The following is an 18117-nucleotide window of genomic DNA, read 5'->3' as shown; positions in this document are numbered from 1 at the left end:
CAAGACTGGCAGATCTGAGCTAGTGAGGGCAGTCTCTTCAGGGGACTTGTAGAGGCTGAGGTTACAGAACAGGACATCAGTCGCAGCATAAAGTATCACACGGGTGGCTGTTTGAGGAAATCTTGCCAGCCAGTGTTCTCACCTGTTGAGAGCCTAATGGCATCATGAGTTTTGATGGAGGAGGAAGGAGGGCAGAGGTTCTAGAAAAAGACAGTCCCTGAGCCTTTGTTTCCTTATCTCTAAAGTAACCCTGTTAAAAATGCCCCCACCTCCTAAGCGCTGGTGTGCTGATTAGACAGGGTCATAGTAAACTCTAATGTGCCCTCACTTACTGGGCCAGCTGCTGATGTGTGGGATCACAAGGTCTCCAACTTAGATAGTGAGAAGAGCTGCTTTCTGAGACCTACAGCTCTGACTCCAGCTTTGGAATCACCATCAAGAGAGAGCAAAGTCTGCCCTCAGCATGGGGCTTAGTCTGGGTCGGGGGCTGGCAGTGGTCCCACATGTGAGTGGCCATCCTCAGGACAGAGCCATACTAGGTTGTCAGCTCCTCTTCCATTCTGTGCATTAGTGTCCGTCCAGCGCTGACAAGTGCTGACCTCCTGCCTGTCCAGGGCTCACTGACAGCCCTGCCCTTGATGGCTGCCACACAGCCAGTGGGTGCAGGTCTCCCTGAGACCTTGTTCCCAGCTCGTATGTCACTGTAGTATGTCACAGTGAGGTCTCATCCTCAAGTTAATCCTACTGTGAAGACTCCTCCTAAGCCAGTGACTTCTAGACTCGGCTTGTCTGCCCTGCTCTACTATATAGACATATATAACCCTGCTTGATAGAAACAGTAGTTAAGGAGCTCAAACAGATTTGACTTAAATGGAACTTTTAGACACCTCCTTCCCCACGCACATTGCCATCCGTGAAGCTCCTCAGTATGGCCAGATTATATCATGCATGCCATCTGCTGTCCTTCCCTCCTTCCGGCACCCAGCCTATTGGAGCCTCCATCCAGCCTTGCCTCCCAGACACAACCTACTACTTGCTCTCCTCTCAACTTTCCTGTTGCTGCTTTGCCCATTCTGTCATCAACCCCTGGGCTAGGTGCTCTGCAGTTCCAGGATGTCCCAATAGCTCTTGGGGCTTCTCCAAACCCACTCCCTACAAAGTAGCCAGAGGAGCATTTTCAAAACAAATCAAGTGGTATCTGAGGCCTTCAGCGCCTCCTTCTTGGTGTATGCAAATTTAAAACAGAGCAGAGCTGAGGCAGGCGGCACAGGGTCGAGGTGTCAACAGGGTGTGGAGAGGACTTAGAGCCTAGATGCATGTCTAGGAGCAGAGAGTGAGTCGGAGCTGCAGATGGCAGCCTGACAGAGAGTGTGTTGTTGTCACCTTAGGAGGGAGAGACTTAGCACTCTGAAGCTGAGGGGGCACACTGGGGAACAGGGTTTGAGAGATTTGTTTGGTTAATAAGGATTCTTAGAAGACCTTGCATCTAATTTGCTTTGTTCGCCACAGCATTTCTGTCCAGATAAGCTCATTTTTATAAACTCCCTAGAAAAAGAGAACCAGAGACACTTTTCTACTGCCTACAAGCCCCTCCTGGATCTACCCCCTCCACCCCTGTAGCCGGCATGGCTGTCAGCCATGTTCTATGACAACTGAAGAGAAAGATTGAAACTCAGTCTGCTTCTTCCTTCTCCTATTCCTGCCTCCTTTGCCTTCTTTGATACTCTTCCTTCCTGAACACTCCCTCCTGCAGCTGGCACAGAAGTGCCCTCCAAGGGTGCTGGAGCTCTCACAGGGAAGCAGGGCGCCCACTGGAGTGCGCAATGTGAAGAATGTCGGTCCCTGAGCAGTGTGGTGTGGGCTGAGAGCATCCGACAGGCTGAGGGGGACATCTGTGCAATGAAGAGCAGCCTGACACGCTTCAGATCCAAGACTGGGTGATGGGGGATAACCCTGGTGGGAAGACCCTAGGTCCAAGCAAAGGCAGAAGGCCTTCTTCAGATGGTGATGAGCTTGGCGTGTGAGACCCCAGGGGTAGCAAACCTGTAATACACAGGTTAGGGCAGTAGCCTGACAGGAGGGTGCCAAGACGCCTGGCTGTTCTCACTGAGAGGACATGATTAAATAGACATTGAAGAGAACAGAAGCCAGACAATGCAAGCTGAATTTTGTGCCCCCAAATCACATGGGGATACCTTTACCCCAAGATCCTTAGAATGTGACCTTGCATGAAAATGGGGTTGTATCAATAAAATTAGGTTACATGAAGCCAGCCCATAATAGGTAGGACACCTAATCCATCTAACTGACATCATGTCCATGTGAAGATGAGCTTCTCTACCCCTGAGAGGACCTCTGTGCTCTTGCTCCTTCTGAAGACTGACACTCTGTGCCAGCCAACCTCCCACCTGGAGGAATGAGGCAGCATGGATTGCCTGGAAGCTGAAGCATGCCCAACTTCATTAGTGAACTCCAGGATCTGAGGCCCAAGCACAGCTCAGAATCTCACCACAGCAGAAAGGACCCAGCCTGTGAAAGCCTCATGAGTACCTTGGACATCTTGCTTCCAGATTTATGAAAAAGTTTCTATTTTCAAAACCACGCAGTTTGTGGTACCTTTTTTTTTCAGGGTTTCACGTTTATTTCAATGGGTCAGCAAATATATTCACACGTATGTGCATGTACATACGTGTCATATATACAGAAAGATTAAGCTAAAGAGTATGGAAAAGTTCATTGTACTTACTGGCTACCTTTCTGTAGCTTTGGGATTTTAAACACAAAGAAAAGGAAACAGATTTCAATACTCACATGAAGCCAGTTCACACTATTTGCAAGTAAAAATACAGGCAATAAAGTGATAATTCAGGACAATGAAATTCTGGGATGGATAAGCTTATGAGGAAGAACCTCACAGGAGCTTCTGATACTGGAAGGATCTTCCACGGATGTGAATGTAGGATTTTTCTTTCTAGTTAGTAAATATATAGTCCACAAATTTTTCCTGAGTATATATTTCTAAACTAGAAAAGGTTTAAAAAGAAATGAAGTATATAAAAATATTTTTAAAGAAAAATCACTACACATGATTTTGTGTATATATATAAATAGCCTGCTTGCTTTGTAGGCTGTAAGGGAGCTTTTGCTAAGGAAGCCACATAGCCAAGATCAGGCTCTGGAAATGTACTCTGAGCCAATCATCTTAGTGTTCCATGACACAGTTCTGATATGATCACCAGTTCTCCACACTGAATAATTTGACATTAGGTAATGTTTTCTAGGCAATTTCCAGATATTATACAACATGTCAATGTTTCCATACACATTCTGTACTGGCAGCTTAAGTTTTATTGTGAAAATCTGAAAGTTCCTGTTACTCAACTGTTACAAATAATCATGCTGCTCGTGATCTAGCTCTGCCTGACAAACAGCCTTTTCTGACTCCCTCGTTAGGTTGTCAGTGTATCTGCTGAGCCCTCTGCAGCTGACTCCATGCTGTCAGGCCTGAGTGTCCCCATCCTTGCCATAGAGTGAGTCTCAGCTCCAAAGTCCTCATCACGGTCCTCTTTCCTTTCGCAGCTTCTTCCATGGTTAGAACCTTGATTTTCAGTGTTTTCTGAAATCTCTTTATTAAAGAGAATAACAATGTCTTCTTTCTTTCTGCATTTTGCACAAACTTCAAGTTCACAAGTCTACATGTTATATGTTGAGAGTCCTTTACTGTCTTTGGTAAACATTTAACACGGCTCTGACAGTGGTTTGTACTAACTGTATTTTACACGCCATTCAAGGGCCTCTTTACAGTGCTGTCATACTCCATCATCAAGTTTTGCTTTAATTTTCTTGGTATGAACACTCCTGTCAAACTTGTCATTTTTGAAGGTGAACCTTTCTGGTGCTTTTGAGGCCTGGACCAAGTCACTTTGCCTTGCTGGGAACTCATCATCAAGAACCTTGAGCCCACACAGCCTTTAAGCTACAACGAGGTTTGTGGCACATTTTAATGGCAGCGCTAGAACACTGATGTCCAGGGTCATCACTGCTGGGGAAGCTGGTTACAAACCCTGAAAAGAAGAAACCCAGAATAAATAGATCTTATGAAATTGAGTTAGAATTAGATGTGTGGATGCAATCTAATGAATTTCAGGAGTTGGAGAAAATTATAAAGAATAAATTTTAATGTAAGATGAAACAAGTTTTTTAGCTCTGGCTTCTAAGAAAGCCTAGAATCAGAGATATTCCAACAGAAATAGATGTGTCCAGTGCGCAGACTGTAGCTAACTCACTACCGTATTCTACTAAAAGCTAAAAGTCCCTTCGACAAATGACTGCTTCTGAACATACGACTTGTGCACAGTGAATCTAGAAACTCTTATGCAAAAAAATAAGGAGGTAAACTGTTGTTGCAAATAAAATGGTGTTGGGCTATATAGTGTTTATTATTAGCCCTATGATTATCACAGCGGTATTATTTAACCTGCTATCACAATGAATAAGACACAGACACCTGTTAAATTTTATAATTGCCTTTTTTCCCTTAGGTTGGGCAGATATTTCACCTACACTATCTCAGTAACCTCACATCCACCTCCCAGCCCCCATCCAATGCCATCCTCCTTAACCATCCTTATCTGGCCTACCTTCCATCCATAATCTTATAAACATTTGCTTATATTCTTCATATGGGTCTTTCCATGCCATTATTGGAGTCCACCATCCTGGCCCACATGGTCCCTTCTCCATGCTAACCCATCATGGCCTCCTCCTTCCTCTTCTCTTCCTGTCTGTCTGTTTCCCATTATTCTTTTGAACCCAAAGCCCTGAGAACCTTAGCCACACCAACCCATTCTGCCCTGCCCAGGTTTTAGGCTTTTTAACCAACCAATCAGGAATAATACCTTAGACAGGTTTAGACCAACAAGGATAGGTGTATCCACCAGATCTTAAGACCAGTAATTAGCATCAGAACAAAATATAAGCATCAGAACAAACCCTAACAGTGAACAAAGAATCATGATGACACGTTACCTTTGCAATAGGAAGCTTGACCAAGCCCCCATTGGTCACCTGTGAGATAATCTATCCCACACTAACCACTGACAATGATAGATCACAGCCCATGGGATAAAACTGGAAACACAGGTAGATACAAATAAGTGAATACATTAAACTGTGGAAAGGAATAAGATAATTATGCAATCTCAAACCCCCTTGTTCAAAAAAAATGATGTATTTATTAAAAGAGGAAAGGAGTGACTTTGTAGTGAAGAAGTCTGGGAGACCACGTCTTAATTAAGTGATGAGTGCAAACATCTTGAGGAAGGAACAAACTGGAATCATGTGGTGCTGGGTGGGATGGAGGAGAGGATGCGGGAGGCTGCACTGTTCTGTTCTATTCCTGCCTGTGATGTGTAAATGTGATCTAATCACAAGGAAGCAGCAGACAGACCCAAAATAACTGCTGTGATCTTCAGAAGTGCCGAGGTCTCGAAAGTCAAGGGGAAGATGAGAATTGTTCCTGAGGATCCTAAAGGGACCTGAGAAGTAGGTTCAATGCACAAATGGGAAATAGATCTTTTTCCTGCAAGATGCAACGGGGATGATTTGAATGAGTTCTGAATACTCTACATATTAATACATCCTTGTCAGCCTCCGGAGTGTAATGTTAACTTGTAACTAGGTAGGAAAACGTTCTCTCTCTCTCTCTCTCTCTCTCTCTCTCTCTCTCTCTCTCTCTCTCTCTGTGTGTGTGTGTGTGTGTGTGTGTGTGTGTGTGTGTGTGTATTTGTTGTGTGGTGGGGGAGTGGTGTCCATTCATATGTGGGTATGCAAGTGTGTAAAGACCATGCTGTCTTTCTCAATTAGTCTCCACCTTATTTTTTGAGACAGTCTTTTATTAAGGCTTAAACTCAACAATTCAACTAGACTGGGTAGTCAATAAGCCTGGAATTCTCTCATGAGCTCTGGGGTACCAAATTCAGATGTTCCTGCTTGCATGATAAGTGCTTTGCTGACTGAGACATCTCCCCAAGCCCTTGTCTTATTTTTTGATCCAGTGTCTCATGTAACCTAGACTGGCCTGAAACTCACTATGTATCTGGGGTTGGCCTTCAATTCCTGATGCTCTCTCCTTAGCCTCCCAAGAGCTAGGATGACAAGGATGTACTCCTTCCTTGAGAATGTTCTTCATTATATAAAATATACATTGAAATATTGGAGAATACACCAGCCAGAACTCAGGTGTCAAATGACTCAAGGAAATGGAAGGATTTTTTTTAATGTACTCTTAGTTTTTCTAAAATGTTTCAGTACTGTAAAAGAAACTGCATCTCATACAAAGCTGTTCCTCAAGATTCTGATTTAATGGGTCTCAGATGGAGCAACTGTACTTCTGACCAGCTCCTCAGGGGCGATCCTGGCCGCAGACCACATTCCCAAGTAGCAAGCCTCCACATTCTGACATCCTCTCTGCCTGGAGTTGCCAGCTCTTTCCCATCACAGGTAATTTCCTCAGGACCATTCTCTGTCCTCTTAGACCTTTCAAAATTAGTTCCTGATGCCATCTGGTCTCACATGTCACTCTTTCATAGAGATCATCTCTGACCATGCTCATTTCCCTCCAGCCACTTCTTTATCTGTTCCATTTCTTTGCCATCGCTGTTTATGATTCCTGTAAGAAATTTCCACTTAAACTTAATGGCTCAAAACAATACCAATTTACTTTCTTACAGTGCTGACGTGTTAGAAGTCTGACAGTCTCACAAGGCCACACTTGGGGTCTTTGCGCTGCTGTGGTTGTTCTAGGGACTCTGGGAGACGACTCAGCTCTTTTTCCATTCTAGAGTGCAGAGGTTGCTGCATGCCATGTACCCTTCCTCCATCTTCTAAAGTATCGGTGAGAAAGCTCTCAGTGTCTGATGTCTGGGGTCACATCTCTACCTCATAGACCTGTCTACTGCCCTTATTCATTTATCTATGCCTCTTGTAACCATGCTGGAGCTCAGAATAATCACCTTCCCATCATCTGTCACCTGTTGCATCTACAAAGTCCTTTTACAATATGAAGTAGCATAGTCATGGGGTCCAGGGATCGGGAGGTAGACATCCTCAGGATACCATTCATTATTTATCTTACAACGCTTCTTTACTTGCCAGCCCTTCATAATGGACACATTGGTGTTTTCTAATTTAACCACGCTCTTGTCCTCTGTCTTCATTCTTAGATTGTGGGTGAGCTGTTTGTGAATGGACTCAGTGGCATGTGCTCTGAGGCATCACTGGGATGAATGAGTTAAGCCATTTCCACAAACTGCATCTCACAAGGCTTAGTGCATGAGCAGTGTGGCTCATATTCACATCTGCCTTTCATGTAGAGTGTCTGAGGCCCCTGGAAGGTCTGGGTATGGCCTTTCCACCAGCAGACCCCAAACACTTGCCATTCCTCATGTTCCCCTTTACTCTGGTGGTTTTTGAGGTCCCCTCCCCAGCTTTCCTGAATATGATGGAGCCAGCAGTAAGGCTCCCTTCTCACCAGCACCTGGGCAACACCCACCTCCTCTCATGCACAGGTACATCCTTCCAGGTCATCTCCCTGGGTAACTTGCTTTGAGTATGTCAACCTTTCTTTGAATAACTGAAGAGAGGCATAGGGTAGAAACCCCTTTTCTGATGCTCTCCAGAATTCGCCCATTCAAAACAAAGAGCTAGCAGTGAGTTGTTAATCAGACCCACACCCATCTCTATTACTGCCATTTTTCTCAAAACCTATTATGAGTCTTGCCTTACCTCTAAGGATTTAAATAAGGATTTTGGTATTAGTAAGATTCAGAATATGCAATGTGAGTGCTCTTTGCAGTGCTAGGATCTTGGATTAGGTTGGTCTCATTATTAACTGTCCCTGGTCCTCTGTGGCTCAGTGGTGTCTTGGAACAATGTCAGAACATTCTGACCTCTACAGCCCTTGAGGATCTTGGTTTCTCCATTTTTTTCTCCATTGAAACCTCTGAAAGTATTTATTTATGGCCCCCACTACCAAGCAAACCCAATGATTTAGTCAAAGATGCTGCACAAGCCAGGTGTAGCTCCAGGCTCAGGGCACAGTGCAGTAGGAAACGGAGTGAATTTAGTTCTGGCCACCTTGGGACCCTTTGGCTTGAAGGGTTAGCAGTGGATTAGCGGTGCAGTACGACTTCAGCTACAGATATTTGAGTTCTCTAAATCTATTCTTGTCTTGACTTCAAAACTCACTTGGAGTAGTTGTGTGTTTTTTACACAAGTTGAGGAACTTTATGTGGTTGCTCCTGGAAACAGGAGAATGGATCCTCACCCCTAGATATGTGTGCACACTCATGCACATGCACACAAAGAGAGAGAGTCCTTTGTGGATCCAGGTTTAGAACCCATTTCTTTCCATAGGCCTGTCCAATCCAGGAGACCTCTGCTCCCCTCTGGCCAGTTTTGCTTTTCAGGAGAACATAGACTTGATGACTTAAGAAATTTAGAGATTGCTGAGTAATAGTTCAACTTCATACCTGGCTCTGTGGGTGCTCAAGAGTAAAAAGGAAAATTATGGATGCTAGCTCAGGCAACAAAAAGAGAGAGGGTACCTTTTCAGACCTGCCAGGGTCAGGAGTGTATATAGCAGAAGGTCTGAGGGAAAGCTATTATTTCTATATCACATTAAAAAAAAAAAACCTCATAAAGTGTTCAAATGAATTGTAATCTTTGTAGGCTAAGAATTTTCTCTTGTGTGTTCTGGTACTTTAGAATGTAATGAGCAGCTTGCTTTCAAGAGATCTTGGGCACAAGCTGAGCCTAAGAACTCTGGTCTCTGAGAGGGTGCATATATCCAAAAAGGTAATCAAAGCACATCCATGTAACCTTCTTATCCTGGGTGTAACAGGGGCTCAGGGTTTAGTCCTTCTGTGCTTCAGAAATAATGTCTTTATGTTCACAAAAACAAACAAACAAACATGCATGCCATCTCAAAGTACCCGATCCTAGAGAGAGCACACTTCTGCACCAGTCCATGAATAAGTGAACACAGACACACACTGGATTATCACCACCCCCTGAACATCATCTCTCCAGCCACCATTCCGCCTCCTTCATCCACGGATCTTGGCGTGTCCTTCAAAATCTGAGAATGAGGCATGTTGTCCCACAGCCTATGGTGCTAGGATGGCCACCAGCCATGATGTTGAAACAAGATGGGGCCTTCAGCACCACTTCAGCCAAGCTTGCATTCACTTGCCTTCAGTGGATCACAACAGTCCACAACGTACCTGTTTAGTGGAATCACACATTCCCTAGGTTCTGATGTGTGTTCCTGACCGACTCTTCTAAGTCTCCAGCTCCCTCTCCAGCCACTCTCTGGCTAGGATCTCATGCCTCAGACACACTGCTCAACCTGTAATTTCTGAGTCTCTATGAATGCTATTTCTTTTCTTTTTGAGACAGAGTTTCTCTGTGTAGCCTTGGCTGTTCTGGACTCAGCTCTGTATACCAGGCTGGTCTTGAACTCACAGAGATCCACCTGCCTATGCTTCCCCAAGTGCTGGGGTTACAGGCATGCACCACTGTGCCTGGTCTGAATGCTATTTCTTGAAATGTCAACACATCATCATCATCATCATGTATTATAATTTTGCTTAAAACCAATTCTTTCAGACTCAACCTTTGTGTCACCTCCAACTACCCTTTCCCCAACTACCCCTTGAGTGCTTTTTCTTTAATTAAAAGTTTTTAAACAAATTAAATTAATCATTTCAATTGTATGTCACAGCAGTTCTCTCTGCTTCCTCATGCCATTGTGTGTCACGCTCTGGTGTGGTTTCCTTTTGCCATGTCTTCTCGGGTACTGACTGCTTATCTTGGAGGCGTGGGCCCCACTGATAACACACCCTGTCTTTACTACAAGTGCCGCCCCTGGCACACCACAAGTTCTGAGAACTGTGTGTAGATGGCTCCCCTAGAATCACAGGAACGGGGTCCCTGGTGTTCTTCTGCCACAGCTGTATATTGTTTTCCAGAGAAGTAGAAGTGGGGAGAGGGAGAACAATGAAGTAACTCCATCAAGCTATAAAGAGGATGGGTATTTGAGAATAAGAGGAAAAATGAGAAATTTCACTTTTACAAAATGTTTGACCTGGAAATGAGGAACTGGGTTATAAGGTAAATTAGAAAATATCCACCAAGGGGAAAATATCCACACTCCTTGTGGTTTGGGAGGAAATCTTGTCCCTGTCTCTGGCTACTCGGCCTCTTACCAAAATGAACTGCACCCCTACAAATGGAGGGTACTGGAGACTGACTCAGCTGCACTCACACCAATGGGAGGTCAGCTGATCTGCAGCAGTGAGCCCTTTCACATCCCAAAGCCCAGGTGACAGTATCCCTGGCTCTCCAGGAATCTGTAGTGAGCTAGACATCTGGATTCTGGCTACCATCCCCTAACCTGTCTGTTTTAAAAGTTATTTGCTCTCTTTCTGCTAACTATTCCCCTTTAGTTCTGAATTCAATTGAAAAAGAGAGGTACTATTCATTAGAGGTTCTCTCAAAAATCCCAACAGATGCTCTTTAATTCAGTTGCTCATTTTATGTCCATTTATCTAGCACCTTGGTGTCAGGAACAGGGTTAGGCCCAGGACTGGGAATGCAACTGTGGGGTGCAATGTTTCCTGTCTTCAAGGAACTTGTGGACCAGTAAGAGACCTAACGTAAGATGAATTACTAAAATTCAATGTGAGAATGTCCTATGGATTTGGAATAGCAAAGTGCAATAGGAATTCAGAATTAAGATGGGTTGATTCAACCACAGGAACGAGGGGTGGGGGTTAAGGTATGACCTGACCGAGAGAAAGATACTTGTCTGCAGTCTGAAAGAATAGTTGTAACTTTTCCATCAGAGTCTAAAGGTTTTTCTAATGTACAGACGCTCAGTTTTTAAGCATGCCATACACATTGTCCTGAGGGCTAACAATTTGTGTAACTTCGCAGAATGCAGAAAAGTGAGAAAGGGTTAGAGAATGGAGTGTGACTAGATAGAAGAATTCTTAGAGGCCAAAGGAAGGTGTATAGACTTTTCTTAACACTGGTTGCAAAACAGGACAAACGACCAGGAGCAGAGAGGCTCTGTCAGGGATAGAGATGCCACTTTCTAAGGATCTGACTCTAGACCCTTGCAATGAGCCACCTGAGGTTTCTCTGAGCTCCTCCTGTATAATGAAATAAAGAGAAATAAATAAATGGCTGAGATGGCTAGACAGTTTGTACAATTATCCTATTGACAGTGATTTTTCTGACACAATCCAGACATTTGTGGCCATAACCTAGCATTTCATCAAAATGAAGATTGGCAGTACAAGGGCCATGAACACATCCGGGAGCTCAGAAGACAGTTTGGGTGCTAAATACACTCCTACTATGATTGAGCTTGACACCATAACCATGAAGAAATGCATCATTGGCTGACAACATGGTTTCTGAAGACAATTCTTACCGTGTGAACTAAAGCACGCCACCTCACATGGCCTTGAAGGTGCACAGTCTGTGTGGGGACTACCAGACTCAGCCATGGCTCTGCGGACTTCAAGGCAGACACTGAAATGAAGGCACAGAGTTATGCATTGCCTAGCTACCTTGTTCATGCCCACAAGTCCTTATTCTCACTTCCCAGCATGAAAATCAGCTCCAAAGTGCAGTACCTTCATTCCTTCTGCTCAGTCAATGAATGATGGCTGCCTGGCTGGCTCAGGCCATCCCTGCTCTTCCGTTACCCAGGATCCTCGAGGATGTCTTCCCTTTCCTGCTGCTGTGACAAAATACTCTGACAAAGGCAACTTAAGGCACAGGAAAATGTGACAAGTCCAGAGGGTTCTGTTAGGAAGGTGTCACTTGACTATGAAATGTCCCCCAGCTGGTGGCACTGTTTGAGGGTGACTCTACAGTGTTTAGGAGGTAGAAACCTAGGTGGCAGAGATGAGCTCCTGGAGGCTTTTGAGGGCTGCTTATGGCCCAGCCCTGCTTTAAGCTTCATGGTCAAGCCAGTGAAGACTTCCAACCCCTGCTCTCACTGCTGACACCTGCCTCACCACGGTGGACTGAAACTGAGCAAAGTGAACTTTTTCTTCCCTACGTTATTTCTGTCAGGTATTTTGTCCCAGTGACACAAAAGTGACTCCCAGTAAAGTATGTGGAAATTGCAGTGAAGAGAGAGGCAACAGCTGCATAGCAAATTCCTTATAACTGAAGCATGGGAAGCGACACAGTCCATCCTTCAGAGGAGCTCATTACGCAGGAAGTAAACAACTCCGAAGCTTCAGGAAGTCCCTGAAATTGACCAGATACACAAGGCCCCTTCCTATCTAAGTATTTATAAGCATATGTAATCTGTAAAGACTTCTGGGAAACACTCGCAAACAAGCTGAGCTTCCTGGAAGAGGCTCAGACAAACCCAGCTGCCTAGAAGAAACACTTGCCAAGCTGCCTGAAGGTTGTGCAGCATGCTATAGGTTTCTGTCTGTCACAAAATGTCACCCATGCTGGAGTGGGATTTGGTGATTCAGCTGTCCTTGAATCATTTCTGCTCCTGTAAGTAACTCCTTGCCTATACTTCTGAGACCCCCAATAAAAGTCATGCTTTAGTGGTATCCTTACTTTGATCTGTCATCAATTTTCTCTCTGGGGTGAACAGATGTTTGTTCATGTCTCTACAAGCACAGTGTCACACAACGACAACACTGAGGGCATCCTTAATGGGACTTTTTGTCCTGGACCACTAAGGATTTTGTTGACAGATGGAGAGCAGTGTAAACCCAGCAAGGCTGACATTAGTGTGCATTTCTTCATGCCTCTGGCACATTGCTTGGCCCATGGATGTTTGCATTACAAATTCATAAATCTTAAACAATGTTAGGGCCAGTGTCACTACGCTTTCCAGTTGTTCAACAGTCTCAGAAGCAGGGGCAATGGGAGATCAGGCATGCACTCACTGTAGGGCTTGTAACCACACTTCCTCTCTGAACTGTCAGCTGTCTCACCTGTCAAACACATAAGCTGTGGAGGTGACCTGAAAACCAAGCAAGATAATGGAGGCCTGGCCACTTTGCTTACCATTTCAGGCTGGCTGCCATTCTACCTGGATGTCCATTAGACACACAGGGACCAAGGCCAGACTTAATGGGAAGTCCTCTCCATTTAGACACCATGACCCAAAATGGACACCAGGAGCCTGGGCCACAGCATGTCACCACAGCCTATGACCAGAGAAAGTGACAAAATGTTCATTGGCCCTTGGCTAACTGGACCCAGGACTAACTGCTCATTGGCACTGGAAGTCTCCATCTAGGTGGAGAGGCTTTCCAGGGGCCCTGTTCCATGGCAGTTGTTAAACCAAGGAAATCAGGTATTGAATTCTGTTATCTGCTTTCCCTTCCATGGAACAGAAACAAATTGTGCTCCATGGGAAGCTATTTCTAAATATTCTGACCGAGCAGAGGCATTTGAATGTAAATGTTCCCTTAAAACTTCACAATTCTCTTTCATGTCATGACTTTGGTATTGTTGCTATCTAGCTATTTCTGTTCTTTAATCTACTGATTGCTTTTGCTATCCCCAAAACATATGGGTCAAGCCTGTGGGCACCAATAACACCCCTATGTGAACCGGCAGAGGCTCAAGGTCATCAGGGTCTCCACCACCACCATCATCATCACCATCCATCTGTGGCCATTATCAGTACCAGGACATCCATTAACCAAGCTGCTTCTCATCTTTATATGCATATTATCTCCAATACCTCCAAACTCGCTTCGTAGTGGATACCGGCTTATCCGTGTTACTGTAGCGTTTAAATGCTTGGAATGTTTAATGGCTGGCTTAGGTGCACAGCTTGCAAGTAACAGCAGTTGCCTCTGTATATTGTGCACGGCACTCAATGCTGGTTCACTCCAGCCCCCGACTCTCTGGAACACCTTTCCTTTGTCTTAGAAGCCCATCACTCACCTGGTCTGAATCCCTGAAAGGTTTTTGGTGCATAAAGGATGAAAAATGAAGGCATGGCCAGTGAGAGTAGCTGAGGTTCTAGAAGGAGGGAAATGTGATCTTGCTTGGTGATGAGAGGAAGTGAAGCCTGATGGAAGCTGCTGCCCTGAACTTGTAAGCAACAAAACATTAGGCTGAAAAGGGTGCTCAGAAGAGGACACATCGAAAGCTAGAAGGGACCAGAGGCCTGGGCGCAGTCACTGCCAAGGTTGTATTGGCCCCATAAGCCATGCAATGACAGGTGACAGCGGAGTCCTCATCCTCTGTTCTGGAGGCACAGGGCCATCTCCATTAGCTGTGTCATCACATGCAACAGAAAGTCCAGTTGTTATCCTTCCTCCTAAACCTCATGCTCGGCATTTGTTATTCTCGCCTTAGCTTCCCAGGAATATCATTGCACCCTCAAAGCACAGTGGCTTTGAGCAACAGTGCAATCCTGAGTTCTGGAAGTCAGAAGTCTTTAAAAAACAAAAAAAAAAAAAAAAAAAACAAGGTGTCAATGAAGCTGTGTTCCTCCCAGGAACTCAGAGGAGGAGCCTGTGTTCCTGTTTGGAGAGTCCCAGCATTCCTTGGCTTTTGGCTCCCTCCTCCAACTGCAAGGCCAGCAGGGACGGGGCATCTTCCAAATTTTCACACCCACCCACACTTCCTCTCTCACCCACCCTGCCTCTCCCTCTTCTTTCTCCCCTTTGTCTTTTCTTTCCTTTCCCATCTCTTCCTCCCCTACTTCCTTTACCATCATCACCACCCTACCTCCACCTTCTGCTTCTTCCATCCTTATTTGGATCCTCCTGCCTCTCTCTTATAAGGAGTTCACAATTTCCTTGGAGACATCTGGAGAATCCAGCAGCACCTCCTCTTGTTACAACCCTGGCTTCAATCACAGCAGCAAAAGCCTTTTTGCCATGTAAGGCAACACATCCCCGGGTTTTGAGTGTTAAGCAGTGGGCATCTTGAAAGAAAGACGGGAGTTGCCTTCTGTAGGCAATGTGCCTTTCCCCAGGGGCTGTGCTCAGTCCCTCGGACCTGTAGATATTCTTGCACTTTGGCTTCAGCATAGGCAGAGGTTTTTAGCCCCCTTTCCTTTCCTTTCTCTTTCTTCTTTCTTTCTGTCTTTCTTTCTTTCTTTTTCTTTCTTTCTCTCTCTCTCTCTCTCTCTGCTTTTCAAGATTTTTTTCTGTCCTGGAACTTGCTCTGTATAGCAGGCTGCCCTCCAACTCACAGAGATTCACTTGCTTCTGCCTCCTGAACCCTGGGATTAAAGGTGTGCACCACCTGGCTCAGCCGCTTTCTATAGAGCTTTCTAAGCAATGCCAGCATCACAGAGGCTGTCTGGTGCTGTTTGTGTCTCCTCAGCTCAGACAGTCAGGCAGTTCTCTGGGCCTCTCTTCCATGCAAGGAGAGATAAGGGCCTTGGCAGTCTCAGAGCTCGCCTAGCTCTGCCCCCACCCTCACCCCTGCACTTCCTAGGATCATTTAGTCAACAGCAGCAAGGGGCTGCCCAGGCAGCCCTTCATCTGCTCCTGGTACAAACGGCAGTTCCCAGAGAGTGCTGTTTGCCCAGGCCCCAGCAGCAGGAGCACTAAAGGGACCCCTAGGCTTACATTTTCTAATTAAATCAGCACAAATTTAATTTGGATGTAATTTTTTAAGCACGATCCATAAAAAATATCTGCAAGTACTGCTCTACTGGGCCTCCTGGAGGGAAGATGGCCTGGGCGGACCATGAGAAGGTCCGCTCTGTGGCTACTCTGCAGCAGATGCCTCAGACAATGAAAGGTCCAGGGTACATTTGTGAGATCACTGGTGGGAAAGGTCACCAGAAAAGGGTGAAGCTAAGAAATACCAGGAATCTTTCCTTGACAGTTTGAACATATTTGGAAAGAGGCAGATCTGAGAGTTGCCTGAGGTAGGGAAGGACGGGTTCACGGAGACCAGAGTCTGCAGGCTGCTGGGCAGAGTCCAAAGAGCCAGAGCCTTGAGTTCCAAGCCTCTTCAGCCATGCTAGCTAGGTCCTTCTAGGCTCCTCGTAAACCTGAGCCTTAGACTGGGAATTCTGGGCTCTTCCTTGTGCACTTCACAGGGTGATTTTATAGACAGACGCTCTGTGGTAACAGCCAGGGCTGGAATGGCTCAGGTCACCACCGATACAATATTAAGTTTTTATTGTTGCTGTTTTTTTGTTTGTTTGTTTGTTTGTTTGTTTGTTTTTCACAGTTGGTTTCATGCTTTCTACTGAGCATTTGAGCCAGCAGTGACAAGATTCTGTGGCTCAGAAGTTGGCCTTAGGTGTAGACTAACAGAATTCAAGCCTGACTCTACCCCTTACTACTTGAGGAGTCCTGCACAAACTACCTAATTTGTACCTGCTTCCATTTACCCAACTTTCACCTGCCTCAGTTTCCCCACTTTTCAACTGAAGAAGGCACAGGTGATACCAATCTCCTAAGACTATGAAAGAGGGTGCGTATAAATTGTCTTGGTAAGCTCTAAGCTAGGTAGGGTACAAAATGAAGCCCACCAGTATTATCATCGCTGTCACCCCTTCTAGCCTGTTGACCCTCCTTGCTGACTCTGCCCTAAGTGCTACCTGCTGAATGCTGACCAGCCTTTCCCAAGAACACTCATTTGGTCAAGTGTGGCCTGTGCATTCTCCTGCCACAGGCCCTCCCCAACCCCATCTGATACTCCACACTGATTGCAGAGAGAGGCTTCCAAACTGTGCCCACTCCCCACCCCCAGCTTCTGCAGCATGGAGACCACATAACTCCAACCTTTGCAGAACTTGATCCAAATTGGCATCTTCAGTGTGAAGCTGCTGCTCTGTGTTCTACTCCATCTCTCCTTGTCTTTACCAGTGCCCAGTTTATGATTTTCCTGTTGCCTCCACACTTCAGGAAACTTCAAGGGAGTTTTCAAATCACTTTCTCCATCTGCAGCCTTCCTTCCTCAGTGGTCCTGTTAGAGCTTTGTCTGCTGTCTGCAGCCAATTGCAGTTGCATCAGCTTCTCACAGGACCCCACAGTCAGAGATACCAAGCAAGACAATAAAGCTAGAGCACTTCTGAGCTGAACTCTTGGATGGAGCACTCAAGCAGCACCTGGAGCCCTAGAGCCAAATCCAGACTTTCTGTTCCCTACTGGGCCATCTTTTCTAGCTGCCCCTTATGTGTACTCTGCCATTTTTAATTTTGTTGAGAAATTGTAAAGATGCAGGGAAAACAAGCGATAGTATTCCTATTTACCATCAGAACTAACGCTTTCTTAATGTCACTTACCATATATATGTATATATGTGTATGTATATATATGACCAGTATTATGTATATATATGACCATATTATGTTTGATTTTTACATACTTATAAGATACTAAGATATTTATATTTATAATTAAGTCTTTACTATCTGGCAAGCTTACATATATAAAATGTTGCACACTAAGGATGTTACAGCAAGATTCCAAGTTTTCCCAGGGCAGGACAGCTTCTCCCTCACAGTAGCCACCACCAGAAATTGGTTATAAACTCTTCTTGCTCAGGTTTTAAGCTGATACTTAATAGACTATATAGCATTGCCTGTGTGTTGATTTTAGAAACAGTAAAATATCTCCCCAGGCAACTGTCAGGGTTAGCTCACTCTGAGCCATCATGGCACTGGATTTGTGCTCATGGCTGCATGAGCCCAGCACACACTACTTCTTTGATTTCAGTCATGCTCTGCACACAGATTGACCCACTCACCCTGCTCCCCACCACGTGTGCAGTTTAAGTCGTCTCCTATGCATTTGCTTTATGATTACTGTGAAAACCTCACCCACCAGAGGGCTTCTCTAAGGTGGAAAGCCAGTCTCAGGGCGCTGGTGTTGGGTCTGGTCGCTTTGTCAATGCCACTAGATACAGCCACCATTGCTGATTTTGCTCATGCTTACACCACCAGCATGGTTGGAGTGTACCCATTGCTCTGAGGCACATTGAGTGTGCCCAGGGGTGGAGAAACTGAGGCCAGGACCAGTGAACAGAATTGCTCAAGACACGGTAGCCAATCAGTGGAGAAGCCGGCAAGGCTTTGGTCTA

General features: G+C 45.3%; 1 long non-coding RNA gene and 1 pseudogene across 2 annotated transcripts; one reads left to right on the top strand and one right to left on the bottom strand.

Moving 5' to 3' along the window:
• Window positions 1–3498: 3498 nt before the first annotated feature.
• LOC132646458 (uncharacterized protein C9orf85 homolog) lies at window positions 3499–3943 on the bottom strand (annotated as a pseudogene).
• Window positions 3944–5438: 1495 nt separating this feature from the next.
• Window positions 5439–12650, top strand: LOC132646457 (uncharacterized). 2 transcript variants are annotated; one of them, XR_009584748.1, is made up of 4 exons: window positions 5439–5680; window positions 6375–6501; window positions 6732–6895; window positions 11314–12650. It is a non-coding gene; the product is annotated as an uncharacterized LOC132646457 (long non-coding RNA). The 2 variants fall into 2 exon arrangements; XR_009584747.1 differs by lacking the exon at window positions 6732–6895.
• Window positions 12651–18117: the final 5467 nt, after the last annotated feature.

Source organism: Meriones unguiculatus, chromosome 11, assembly GCF_030254825.1.
Source record: "Meriones unguiculatus strain TT.TT164.6M chromosome 11, Bangor_MerUng_6.1, whole genome shotgun sequence".
Lineage (NCBI taxonomy): Eukaryota > Metazoa > Chordata > Mammalia > Rodentia > Muridae > Meriones > Meriones unguiculatus.
The sequence above is the reverse complement of the archived record's forward strand: the minus strand, read 5'-3'. Positions and strand labels throughout refer to the sequence as shown.